This window comes from Vicugna pacos, chromosome 7 (genome assembly GCF_048564905.1).
Source record: "Vicugna pacos chromosome 7, VicPac4, whole genome shotgun sequence".
Classification (NCBI taxonomy): Eukaryota; Metazoa; Chordata; class Mammalia; order Artiodactyla; family Camelidae; genus Vicugna; species Vicugna pacos.
In genome coordinates, this window is record NC_132993.1 from 53,285,042 (window position 1) to 53,299,517 (window position 14,476).

The 14,476-nt window shown below is 39.5% G+C and overlaps 1 long non-coding RNA gene across 1 annotated transcript; it reads left to right on the top strand.

Moving 5' to 3' along the window:
- The first annotated feature begins 42 nt into the window (after window positions 1–42).
- On the top strand, window positions 43–11,910 carry LOC140697569 (uncharacterized). The gene is made up of 2 exons (XR_012074721.1): window positions 43–232; window positions 10,732–11,910. It is a non-coding gene; the product is annotated as an uncharacterized lncRNA (long non-coding RNA).
- Window positions 11,911–14,476: the final 2,566 nt, after the last annotated feature.

Consider the following 14,476-nt stretch of genomic DNA (forward strand, 5'->3'; position numbering starts at 1 on the left):
GCAGGTTCTGGGAGTACAACTGGGACAGAGTATTGATGGATGTCCCGCCACGTCCACCACTGACAGAACGTACAACAGGACGAAAAATAAAACACAAAACAAGAGGTAGCACCCGGAATCGGAAGTCTTCTTCCTCCCTCAGTGTCTCTGCGGCGCCCTCTATGGACACAATTTAACACGTGCTCCGTGTAAGGGAGAAATGCTTGACATCAAGTCCGTTATTGCCGAGCAGGTACTGAAGGGTGAATTCGGAGCTGAGGGGCAATGAGGTGGTAATGGGCACGAAGGTGAATGGAATGAACCGGATAACTGAGTCTAGAAGATCACAAGCCATCAAGTCTGCATTAGTTCCTTTTTTTCTGTTTCTCTCTCTCCTGACTGTAAGTCTTTTCAAGATCTCTCTCTCAAGTATCTTACATTTACCCTTTTCTTCTCACTTTTGGGTTCCTTCTTTATCATTTTAACCTGTCCTTAGCCATGACAGTCTCTCTGACTGCTCTCTGTGTGATACATTTCTGCTTCAAGTTCTGTTTCTAACAGGTACATCCTAGCAGGGCGTAACGTCCAAGTTCTTGAAACACGGAATCTGCTTAGCAAAGCTGATGGTTTTGCTCCAGACGTCGTTAAGTGTATAGATCAACTGTCCTGGAGACCACTCCTAGTCTTGCTGCTTCTGTACCTGGGTGCAGGTCACCCAGAAGAAAGCATGGCTCCCAGGAAAGGCTCCTCTGCAGGAGTCTAGAGAAATAGTTCCCCATGGATCTCAGGGGAGGAGCCCCAGGCTGAGAGGCATAATGATTGATGATGTCTCTACCAAATTTGCTATGTATAATATATGGTATATACATATATTTAATACATGGCAAATTATTTCATAGAAAGCGGTCAGCTCTAAGCCCTTTTATATTTTATCCTGCTGAGATATGTTACAAATTGTATTCATAAAATTCATTTTCCTACCTCATAAAACATTTTCACTGGATCACCTTCAGTTTTTTTCATAACTTCTCTTTCTGGTATGCCAACACCAAGGTGGATCCAAGAAATGTAATTTGTAATGGAAGAGTTACATCCTGATTCTTCTTTGACATCCCTTCCTGCAATGCTTAAGATCTTTACAGTTGCGAAAGAAGGAAACAACTCAAGTTAGTTTGAGTGAGAAAGGGAAATTCATTATCTCATGTATCCGAAAACTACTGGTTTCAGTTACTGACGGATTCCAGACTCGAATGGTGTTAGCCACTTCTGAGTGCAGCCTTCCTCTGTGCTGACTCCGTGCTCTATAGCTCTCTCTGCACTGTTTCAGATTGCTGTCATGTTAAAAAGAGTGTCAGAGCAGTTACAGGCCATGGTTGCTGCCCACAGGAGTGACAGTCAGCCGTGGACGCCCGGGAGGGCCAATGTCACGTTCAGTTCTTTGTGTGCATTCCTTCCCTCCTTTCTGTGATTTCTTTGGCTTGTATGTGAATACGTGATTATCTTTTTAGCTGAAAGGGCAGCTAGCTTACAAACAAATACCCATTGTGAATAACCTTTTGATAAGTTGGATGCGCACTTCATATGATGTAAATTGAGTTACAAAACACTTGGTTTACTTACTGCCGCTTTGCCATAAATTACAAATATCTCTATACCAGTGGTTCTCAACCAAAGGCAGTTTTGCCTCCTGGGGGATGTATAACAGTGTTGGGAGACATTTTTAATTGTCACAACTGGGTAGGGAGATGCTTCTCCGCATCTCCAAAGGTTCCCCTAGACATCTTACAATGCATGGGAGAGCGGCCGACAGCAGCAAAAATTCAGCTTGAAATGTCAATTGTGTTGAGGTTGAGAAGCCCTGTTCTACCAGATCATGCTCCCTTCCCTCTCTCTCTCTCGTTCTCTCTTTCTCTCTCTCCCTCCCTCCTTTCTCTCTCTCTCCCAAATCTCTATATATACCTAACAAAACTTTTCAACCCAACATGCCAGGCAGCAATTCCAGTAGGGACTATAATTGGCTTTCAAAATGACACTTATTGACTATGACCTGGAGCTTACTGGAGAAGTAGTCATTATACTGGGCTGCACTCTTTTGGTTGCATGTGACATAAACAATATTTCATCTCTCATAACCAACAAAAAAGATCGTTGATATAAGATACTATGTCTCATGAGCTCAAGAACAAGAGTGTGCCTTCTTGACTGATGGGTGAGAGACACAGGGATGCAAATAACCACAGGGTGCTCTCTGCATCTCCCAATATTGCTTGTCTTTCGTTAGCTTTACTCTCCACCTTTTCATCTATCAGGCAAAAACAGCTCACTTTTTACATGTTCTACTTGTCATCAGAAAGAGACAAATTTATCATTCTTGGTGCTGATGCTGAAAATCCTGAGACAAGATTCTGAATAGCCCGACTTAAGTCAGATGCCCGTTTTTGGACTAATAAACCATGAAAACAGGAGCAGAGAAATACTGTGCAAAACTGCTCACCCACTTCCTCCATAAGCATATGTATAAGGGCAGAAGATAATTTTCAAAAGAAGGGCGTATTGGCCATCGGTCTGATAGACGTCCCTTATAGTCATGTGGAGGGAAATCGAACATCTGGAAAGTTACACCTGTAGATCCCCATCCCCTTATGCTGTCACTTGATCAAAAAATTCTGAATGTCTTCGATAAAAAGTCTCAAAAAACTCAGTAATTACTCTTCTAAGTGTGTCACTTCTTTTCTACCATAGACTCCCACTCAAAGAAAGAATTAAGTAGTATAAAACAATTCTGTGAGTTCAAATTGGAGAAAGTCTATTCGACTATGAAACTTGAATACTTGACTGTTTTTAAAAGACATATTTAATCATTTTTAAAACATGCAACAAACTCAACCAAGTAATGCTGAGACTCAGACTCAGAGCCTCTCCAGGACCTGCCTTTGGTTTGAGGAAGCTGACTTTTCTTTTGCAGTTTTAGCCCCTCTAGCAGCTGCCCTGGTGGCTGGTTGGCTGGGCGGACTGAAGACCTGGCTGTTACCACAAGCAGGGCTACTCTGCATGGCTTGGCTTCCAGAGCTCCGTGGAGGAGCTGACACCTCTCTTGTAATTGCATCACAGTCCAGCCTCTCCCTTTGCCCAGTCTGGCTCCTCTCAGCCCTCCCAAATGTTCTTCCCCAAATTAACTTATTGTTTAAAAAAAATCTCAGAATCTCAGAGACTTTCCTGGGGAGACTAGCCCACAGTACTCATTTTATAATCATTCAAAGTTTTATATAAAACGTTATATTAAAATTGTTTTGATTTATTCCAGAATTAACCAAACAGAAGCTGGATAAAATAAAAATGTAGATATGAAAGGTAAAACCATACAATTTTTATAAGAAAATATAAAACAATTTTTATGAACTTGAGTAAGAAACAACTCTTAATAAGACTCCAAAACCACTAACATTAAAAATGATTCTAGAGTGTCTGTTCATCAAGTGATACCACAAGAAAGTAAAAGTAGCCACAACCTAGAAAACAGTATTTCGAGTCATATTAATAGTAGCCAATTACAAGTATCCAAATTAAATCTGCACATTAATCATTTTAGAAAAGTCAAACCCATAAAAAAGGACAAAAATAGATGATCAGCTACTTCACAGGAAAGTTTCATACTAAATAATCATATGAAAAAGTGTTCAGCCTCACTAGCACTCAGGGAAACATGATGATGAAGACTTGATACTGGTTTTACTAACTACATGGGCAAAATTTAAGAAGTCTGAAAATCCTTCAGGTAAGGATGTGCTACCATGAGAATTCTAATTACCTGCTAGGCGGAATGTGAATTGGTTTAATCCCTTTGGAAAACAACTTGGCATTATTTTGCACAGTTGAAAGTGACAATAACCAAAGATCTAGCAATTTCATTTCATGGTTCATATTGTAGATACTTCTCTACATGTGCATTAGGAGACACATTATTCATAATAGGAAAAAAAACTGGGCAGAAGCAAAATGTTCATGAGCAAGAGAAATGAGTAAGTAAACCGTGATAGTCACTCTGAAAGATTATACAGTAGTGAAAATGAATTAATTGCAGCTACACAAAACAACAGGTATGAACCTTAGAGACATCATGTTGAGTGAAAAAAAAAGCAAATTACAGTGTAGATTTTTCTGCAGCTTAAAAACTAGTAAAACTAAACAACATATTAAGAACCTATACATATGTGGTCAAACTTTTTTAAAGAAGGAAAGCAAGGGAATGATAATTATAAAACCCACCATAGTGCTAATTTTTATTAAAGTGGCTCAGGGTTTGAACAGGAGAAAGGAAAACATCGTTTCATCAGTGTTGATAAATTCTACTTCTTGAAGGGGGACCTGGCGTTCATAGTATGTAACCTGCTTTGTATCTTTCCTGTATGCTTCATGTATATACTTTTGTGAGTATTAGTATTACATAATGTTTTTTTTTTTAAAAAGAGAGTCGTCCACATAATTTGGATACTAAGTCAAACCAAGCAACCAAGAAATAGTATGAGAAAATCAAGGAAATGATTAAACATTGCCTGACATTAAGGGATTAGTGATGGTGTTTTAGGGCTGTGTGGCTATGGTAGCTTTAGGGTTCTCTTTTAGACAAGCAGCCTAAAATACTTACAGGTTACATGAGATCGTGCGTGGGGTTAGCTTTGGCATCATCTGGGGGCCAGAGTGGTATGGGGGGTTGTGGACTGTGGTGAAAAGAGACTGGGCCTGCGTTGATCATTGTTGAAGAGCATGTTAGAAACACAAAGATTTATCAGATTAGTCTTTCTACTCGATGGTAAGTTTGAAACGCCTATACTAAAAAGAGAGCAAGAGACAAGCAATTTCTTTCCGAGTAAAATTTTTATTAAATGACTTTTAACTATGATTTCATTGAGTGACAATTAGTATCTGTTAAAAAAACAAAAACAAAAACAAAACAAAAACAAAAAACCACTTCTACAGAAAAGGCAGTGTCACTTCCCTTCTCCTTGATAATGTTACCCTACTCCTCTCAGTCCAGTTTACAACTATTTTATGTCAATATTCAGTGCCACCCAGGCCTACTAAACGTCTTCTGTTGGAAAGCCTCTTGCTTTTCTCACCTGGTTTTTTCAGCAGCTCGCCCCACCTCTCATTTCCACCAACTCCAAAATCCCTAACAGCTCTCATGTTTCTTAGCCCCTTTTTCACCCTACTCCCCCAACAAAGACCCTTCTGTACATGAGCACCTCTGTTTCCATGCTCAGACTCTTCTAGCGAACTTCACAAAGTGGGTAGAAAGTTGTTCCTTCTAATCCAAATAAACTCACCTTCTCCAGCTAAACCTTCCCTGACTCCTCTAGACGTCAAGGCCCTCCCTCTTTGCTGAAATACTTTCTCCCCTCAGCATTTGTAATGCCGTAACTATCTGAATTTCCCTTTGATTCACTGACCTCTCCTGCTTGGTAATCTTTTCCAACTTCTGTTTTATTTGATTCCAGAAGACTTGAACCCACAAGATTCTTTCTTGCCCCTTCTCTTTTATTTATGAAGGAAGCTTATCTTGGCCTGTGTTTATTATCTAAACACCAGTGACTCTAAAATCTATATCTCTAGCTCTGATCTTTTTCTCTGAAAATCCAGAAAACAGAACTATTGATTATTCTCCCTACATTAGTCAGTTTGTTCAGGAAAATATTAACCAGTCTAAGCATTTCATACAGGAAATGACTTAATTCAGGGAGCTAGAGATTCAGACAACCATTAGCAAGTCTGGGGAAGCCCCCCAGCTGGGGATGAAACTAGGATGGGCCGGGAACTCAGAAGTGACTGTTACTGATCTCAGCTGCCTAGGAGGCTATCTGGAAGCCACTGGGGGAAATTCTGTCTGTCATCTCCAATACCAATGCAGCTGCTGATAGCTGTACTGTAAAGAAGTCCTAGCACTGTAGTCTCCATGTATGTTTATTACTTTTCTGTAATATTTAAGAGTTGCTTAAAAGTGCACAAAATATACAGTTACCAAAACAGCTAACTTTTTCCTTCTCTGCCCCTTTGAATGGAAGGGGCTCCAGTGGGTCCCACCTGGCTAGAACCATAATAAACAGTGTACCAGTAACTGGCAACATATGTATTGGATATGTCACTCCTGCAGCTTGTTTTCCAAAGTTCACTTTATTTTGATCAGTTCAGTACATTGCACTCATTGTTTTACGTATTTTCGTTATATGAAATCTTCCATGTGTCAGAGATGATTTAATCTATCTTAAGTGTTGAACGGCTCACAGAACTTGTATGTTAACAGCAATTCAGAATTAGCAAGGGAAACATTTCACCAGGGTTTAGTGTTCATATTGAGGTGCTCAGGTTGGACTAAAGTGGTATAAAAAGCCAAAAAAAAAATTCCCATGAAGAATAATGTCTCCTCCTCCTTGTTCACCTTCCAAATCACGCACTAGAGTCCCTCACTGGTAGAACTGAAATCAGTAACTTGGAAAGGTGACTTGGAGTAATGTAGAAATCAAACAATAAATAACATTTAGGTACAACCAAACTTCTCACTCCCCAGTCTTTCTAATTTGCTTAATAATGTTCACTACATCCAGTTGTTCAAGCCAAATTCTAAGGTTTAGGGTTGATTTTCTTTCTTTCCTGTGCAGCTCATGCCCAATTCATCAACAAGTTCCATCAACTCTATCCCTAAAATTTTCCTAAGTCTTCACCTTTCTGCCAACTCCACTGACGCCTTCCTCGTCTAGGCTCCATGTCTCACCAGGATGATGGCTGACTGCAGCAGCCTACTAATGTGTGGCCCATCTTTCCCTTGTGTCTGCCTATAGCAAATGCAACCAAAGTGATCTTTGTAAATAAGATCGTGCCACTGCTCTTCTTAAGGACTCTCTGTGGTTTCCTCTCCCACCTAGAGTATAACTGAAAATCCTCAGTTTAAGGATTCTGACCTCTACACCTCAACCATTAGGCCCTATCATTAAATTTCCTCAAATTTACCCAATTTACACTGGGTAATTACACTGACCTGCGATATTTCTCCCCTAATCTAGAATAACACCTGGTACTTTATTTTAATTCTCTTTATAGCACTCATCGCCATCAGAAATTCTTTTATTTACTTGTTTATTGTCCATCTCATCCCCCAGCCTTAAGTGTCATACCAGCAAGGACCTTGTTGAATTTGTTTACTGCTGTGACCTAGTGTCTAGAACAGTGTATGGAAATAAAAATTGCTCAATAAATATGCGCTGAATGACTGGCCACTCTAGCATGTACTGTGATAATTGTGCTATTTTTAAGATAATTATGATGTTTCTGAAGCCATTACATTTTACTGAATACATCAGTTTTCATGCCATAATTGGCCCATGACTCTTTCTAAGTGGCCATGCCATGTTGATAGCTTCTGCTGAAGATTTAGTCCTTGGGACTCTGTCTTGGACCTTGGTGTAGCCCATTTCTTTGCATAAATATGGGTAAATATTTTCAACTACATGAATTAAATAAAAATTATTATTTGGAATGCATGAGATGAGATAGCAATATTTCTTCCATTATTTTCTAAAAGATGTTGTGGAGGAAATGTGAAATCCAAATTACTGCTAGTGGCCATTAATCCTGAGATAAAGACTTGTTGACAGAATTGGTGGAGTATTACTTCAGTTAACATTCCAAGAAAAAGAAAAAAGTGTTGGCCCTCAGGAAACCATTTTGTACTATAAGACACTGCCATTGTAACCAGATGGTGTCATAGGAGTGTGTCTGAAACAAAGACAGCCAATTCTTAGACTAGCCAGTTACCTAAATTGTGAAAATATCTGCTAGATAATGTTGTATCTCTTATGATTTACTCGTAGGAGGTGGAGAAAAGCAAAGGCAGTGGGAACTGAAGCTGATAGTTCATGATATATGAAGCCAGAAGTGGGTTGTGGGGAGGGGGATGGACGGGGACTATGTTCAAGCGAAAGGCATGAGAGAATAAAAACTATGCAATACAGAGAAAATGTATTGTCTGAAAGCAGGTTAGCAGGATGGGAGAAACGAGTGAGGCCTGCCCAGAGTTGCTCAAGCAGGTTAAAGCTTCAGTGGGCAAGTGGGGATCTGTCCGCTCTCACTGTCCACGTCCCCTGAGCTGGCTTGGAATTGCTTCATAGCTGACGTCAGAATGTCTTCCTGGGTATAGACAGTCATAATCCCTTGTTCATAATTTGGAGAAGTTTGTCTGAATTTCCCTTCTTTATATCAATATGAACCTAACTGGATAGCTCATTGTTCTAATTCCATTTTTTTGTCTTGTTATTTAATCTTTTATTCAACAAATATTTATTTAGCAACAGCTATACATTAGGCACTGTCCTAGATTTTAAGATAGGATGTTGAACAGAAAAAGACAGACAAATCCTTGGTCCTCTGAAAATGACATTATAGAAAGGGATATACTATAAAGAAGGTGAATAAGTTAAATATTCCCTAGAAGACAGTGATACTACTACGCAAAAAAGAAAAGGAGGTAGAGGAAGGGGATGTGAAATACTGAATTTTAGATAAAATGGCCAGAGTTGGCTACAGGGAGATGGCTACTTTTGAGTAACGACTTGAAGAAAATAAGAGCATTACTGTGTGCAGACTTGGGAAATTCCAGGCAATAGAGAGAGAAACAAACACAGAGGCCTAGTGCCAGGTGTGTTCACAGAATAACAGAATAAGGGAAGAAATGTTAGGAATGAGGTCAGTGAGCCAGGGGAGGAGCAGGTGAGACGAGGTGTGAGAGAGATGGGGAGGCACAGGTCGTCAGGAGCCTTTGCGGTCACAGGACAGATTTTGGCTGTTATTCTAAGTGAGGGGGAATTGCCACTGGATGGTTATGAGCAGAGAAATGGCATGTTCTGACAAGTTTTAACAGCATCATTTTGGTGACGATGTTGGTGACAGACTACAGGTGCCTAAGGAAAGAAGGAGGACAAATGAGTTAAGAGGCTATTGCTCTAGTCAAGGTCAGGGCTGCATGGTCACTTTAGACGAGGGTGGTGGCAATGGGTGTGTTGAGAGAAGCGATCAAATTATACATGTATTTTGAAAATATTACTGAAAGGATTTGCCTTTAGGTGAATTTGGGGAAGCAGGGAGGTGACTGAAAGAAGAGAATAAAGATTTGGGGCCTGAAATGGGAAGACGGTAGGAGGAGCTGACATGGGATGAGGGAGCAGGCAGGTATATAAGGAACTCAGTCTTAAGCTTAAGACGCGATAAATTTAAGATGTCAAATCTAAGGGGAAATGTTAACTAGGCCAGTGAGAGAGATCTGGAGTTCTGGGAAGCTTTCTGGGACGGAGATACATAAATCTGATAGATAATCAGAAAGGCAGGTGGGTAGACAGACAGAGGGACAGACTACACAGTCATGAGACATGATGAGATTCCCTGTTCCCAGCCCAACATTTCGAGTCCAGTGGGGTGAGGAGGAAGGCAGGTGAGATGTTGCAGTCAGCAAGGTTAAAGCCAGGAAAATGGAGGAAAGGGAAAGACCAGCCTGCAGTGCTATCCCGGAATCCCAGAGAAGGAAGCCTTTTCAGGAAGAATAGTCCGCAATTTCGAATGATGCTAGTAAATCACCTAAGATGAGGGGCAGATGGGAGGTAGGCCAAACGGGACTGAGGGAGCTTGAGGAAGTTCTCTCCTGAGTTTGTACTTTCTTTATGGAAGAGAGAGCAAAGTCATCAGCTGAGGGCAAGAATGGAGGGAGGCGTCAGGTTTTCACTGTCAATGTCCAACTACAATGCCTTTCACTTACGAGCAGGTACTCAGTGTTCACTCTGTAACTGACAAAAAAAAAGAGAGTAAGTAGAAATGGGTTAGAGGCCCCACTCTAGCCCCTACGATGCTGAGTAAGTCACTTCCTTCGTCCACTCTTTAAAATTCAGTTTTCTCATTAATAAAGTTAGGCTATTAATAGCTACTTGGTGGAGGGAAAAAAAATCCCTGATTAATTGAATTTATGGTAAAGTAATTAGGAAATGATGAGTCTTGAGTATTTAGTACCTTTGTTTCAAATATAATTTATGTGATTATAAGTTATATAACTTAATATTTAATTTCATTAAACTTATTTCTGAAAACTTAGCAGTTGGCTCTCAGGAGCTGAGACAGGCTGGTTCCAGGACACCACTGTATCTAGTTCTGAGTTTTAGTGTTTAAATATAATTTTTTAAAGTGTGTGACTCTATTAACACATTAAATGACAAGACTTAGCAATACATAAAATCACTGTCAAAATAGTGATGAGCATAAATAATAGTTCGTGGTGTCACCAACAACTGTAATGTGACTTGAAGGATCTGAGTTCTACTGATGATCGAGTTAAGGCAGTGCTACCACTCTTGCCCACGTGTAACATTGAAGGAAGTGCTAACTTTCAGTTGGTGAATAATGAAACTCATGGTGTGGTTTTTTTCCCCCATACAAGTTCACACAGCCCTAGAAATCTATTTATGGACCGTGGGGTTAGTGGATGTGGCGTTATGACCCCCTGAAGTCGAATCTTATTTAAAAATGTCTTTCTTGTAGTAGCTGCAATTTAGAGTATCTTCCACTGAATCATTTAGTCTTTCAGATTCCTTTCATAGCAGATGCGGCTTTGATTCCTCATGGTTCTTCCTTCCCATCATGTTTTTGATTCAACTGGGAACTCTGTGAGTGTGGGCTGTGTGGCCAGTTTGCAAAGAGGCAAACATGTCTCATTTTTTTCAGTTTACACAGCATGACTAGAACGTACTGTTTCGGTGAGGAAATTACAGCCCGGACTCTCTACTGCCTACCGGTTACATGTCTGCTTCACTTTTCATTTTGGAAAGTTCTACGACTTCCTTGGACTAGTTGTGCTATGAATTTTTGCTTTTAAAGAAAGGACTGGATCCTCACATGCAAGTATGAATAAGACTTCGTTAAAAAAGAGAAAAATGAGGCGCCCCATTCCACTTCCCTCCATGAGATGCTTTGAAGATAATATACAAAAAAGGAAGCTTAGATGCTAAGCACTTAAGTCTTTTTGTTCTAATCACAATTATTATGCAGTTAAATCTCAATCTGATTTTCTGAAATTTAGTCCATAGACTTTTATGTTCATATCATGTAAAATATTTTCTCAAACATTTCCCTAAATTATAAACATGTCAGTGAAATTATGTATTTTTTTTCTTCTCTGAGGAGTGATCTCAGCTTGTCATCTGTATGGCCTCAAAAGCCTAGTGTGTCATGATTTTCATTTGTTGGTAAAGAATGGAGTTATAATGCCTAACCAAAAGGATTCCGTAAGAGACGACTCTTCCACTCCTTAATTATATGTAACTCATCGGCTACAACTCTCTCTAAAAGAATTATGGAACTGTTTGTAATTTTTGTCAGCACTCTGGTAGCCCCGGGCAGAAGGAACCAGTTGTGCTACTGACCTGAAATATCATTTGGATATTTCATCCAATGAATGTTACAGCATGCTGAAACTGAAAACATAACGTGAAAAATAAGACAGGAAAATGAAATAAAGTAAGAGCAGGAAAAGTGAAGACTAACTTCAGAGTCAACAATTCAAGAGATAGACACTCTTCTGATACCTAACGGTGTAGGACTCCAAGGTCTGAAACAAGATGCGGGCGCCCATGGAGACCCTTATATGAAAGTAGCTTCAACAACTCGTTTATGGAAACCTACTGTATTGAAGACGGTGTCAGACCATTGCTGTTATTTCAAAAATGTGAAATGATGTCTGCCTTTGAAAACCATGCTCCTGAGCGTGTCTGCATCTTCATATGGCTATCTTATAAAAACTCCAGTTATACGGGACTCGAGGGCCACCCGACTACAATATAATCTGATCTTAACTAATGACATCTGAACATCGTCTATGCGCAAATAAAGTCACATTCTGAGGTCCTGGGGGCTTAGGACTTCAACATACGTTTTTTGGGGGGACGGGGAATACACAGTTCAATCCATAACATAGCAACTCTGTTGATGCAAGGATGCTTTTTTTCCTTATGGAATCAGATGTTCAATTTCATAACAACAATCCAAAGAATAGTCAGTATTCTTTTAGCTAAAAGTAACTGCAACCCAACTTAAAAAGAAAAAAAAAGTTTTTGGTGGGATGTTCACAGAATTAAAGAGGGTTGCTGGATCAGTGGGAGGCTCTGGGAGTCTCTCTCGCTGCCTCTCAGCTTGGCTCCCCTCTGGGTACCCGCTGTGTCCCCTCAGGCTTATCCTTGCATCACCAGATACGGTTACCAGAAGCTCTAGGACCATGATCTTCAGTATTAAGAGAACCATACCACCTACTTCAGTAGAAAAAGCATACAGAAGGGTTCTGAGTGCCCCTGGCTGGAGCCTGGACAAATGACTCTGGCTGTATAAGGTGCTGTGGTCAGGACCTAGCCTAGTCATAAGCTCAGTCCTTTTGTCCAAGGTGGTAGGTCTGTTTGCAAACAAGAGGAGAATTTGTCTGGTTAGACCTATGAGTTTTCTAGGACAGCCATACAAATGTCACAGGCTTTAACAATAGAAATTAATTTTCTCACAGATCTGCAAGCTAGATGTCCAAAATCGGGGTGCTGTCATGGTTGATTTCTTCTGAGGTCTCTTTGTTTGGTTTGTGGAGAACTGCCTTCTCTCCTTCCTCTGTGTGCTCACACATCTGTCCTAAAATCTCTTTTTATAAGGACATGAGTCATTGCATTAGGGCCCATCAGTATGACCTCACTTTAATTTAATCACCTCTTTAAAGGCCCTGTCTCCAAATACAGTCACATTCCGAGGTATTGAGTGTTAGGGCTTCAACAAAGGATTTGGGGGGAATATAATTCACTCCATAACAATAGATAAAATCTGATAAGAGCCAGTAAGCATTCTTCTGAAAATCACTGTCTCCTCCATGGCAGGTTGTCAACTAAACAGACAATATCATAAATCCTTTCCAAGAATCTTACGAAGTTGACACTATCATTGCCCAGAATTTCACACATGAATTTAAAATTTGGAAAAGCTAATATTTTGTCCAAGGTAACACAGGAAAGTTGAGAATCAAACCCAAGTTGACCTGGTTCCAAAATCTACATGCTCTACAACCACATTGTAATTACAGAATTTGTTTGGTGTTTTGCGTTTTGGATTCTGGCTTGCATTTGTTTCTTCCTTTTTTCTTTTCTTTTCTTTTCTTTTCTTTTCTTTTCTTTTCTTTTCTTTTCTTTTCTTTTCTTTCTTTTTTTTTTTTTTTTGTAACGGTGGGAAGTGATGCCAAAACAAAGAACAAATTTAAGCCCTCTAGTTTCTTGCATTACAGGCTTTTGGGGGCCTTAGACAAACTGTTCAGAATTTTCCAATTGTCTCTTAATAATCTTAGTTCATAGCTGCAAACGAGGCAGATTATTTCAGGGGAAAATTGATAAAGATGTTTCTTAAGAAAACATGTGAAGTTTAAAGAACATTCAGTTGATGCTGTGGCAAAAATGTATTTTATATGGAAGTTTGTCTTGCCTGTACACTTTTACTTGGAGAGCTGCATTCATTGGCAAAATGTAAGTCTTCTCTCTTAGTCAGTGGGTGACTACAGATCATATCACTTTAGTGGCATCTGTAAAATGGCCTTATATTCCAAAGGCCAAAATTCAGTACATTGTATCTCAGTTGGAGCATTTCTTAATGTTTATACTTGTATTTCTCAAACACAGAACTACAGGAAACCTTTTTTTTTTAAAAGTAGTTTTAGAATCTCATTGCAAAAATAAACTACACATTAACAATATACAATAACAAAAAACACATTGTTGCTCTCTGTAGCTCACCTACGCTCCTCTTTTTGGGGGCAGAAAGAAGTTGTGGCTGGCTGTAACACCAGGCTGATACTTTATGCAGAATAAAGGGGGGAAGAGGACCACATTCACTTGTTTGCTTACGGATGATGTATGCTCCAGATCAATATCTGAAACTTCATGTAACGCGAAAAGACTGAGCAATTTTATTTCATAATAGGTTGTGGAAAGTAACCACATTTTGCATTTCCTGACTTTGTGGTGCTTTAGGGCTTTCAGTGGCTCCATCAACATAAAGAAAATGAGAGTCTAGTGATCTTCACCTTCATAGTACTGCAAAAATACATGGAAACGCCAACAATCAGGAGGAAGCAGACAGATCTATACGGTAGTTCAAGTTTCAGTCCAAACTCCATCTGCAGCTTCACATTATTTCAAAGCGCTTAAAACTTTTAAATGTTAGGTAGGCCAAACTATTAGCACTTGGAACTTATTAGCTCTCTGAAAATTAATGACACTGCATTGTCTTTGAGCACAGGGACTGTTCTTTTGAATTCAGTTTGTTAAACTGCCTACACTGAGTTCATCATTTAATGGATGGTCATTTACTATTAAAGTAGCTTTATTTATTGAGAAAAATTAAGTTCAGAATTAAGAACTTTATGACATTCTCAGTTCAACTTTTTGAAAGAATG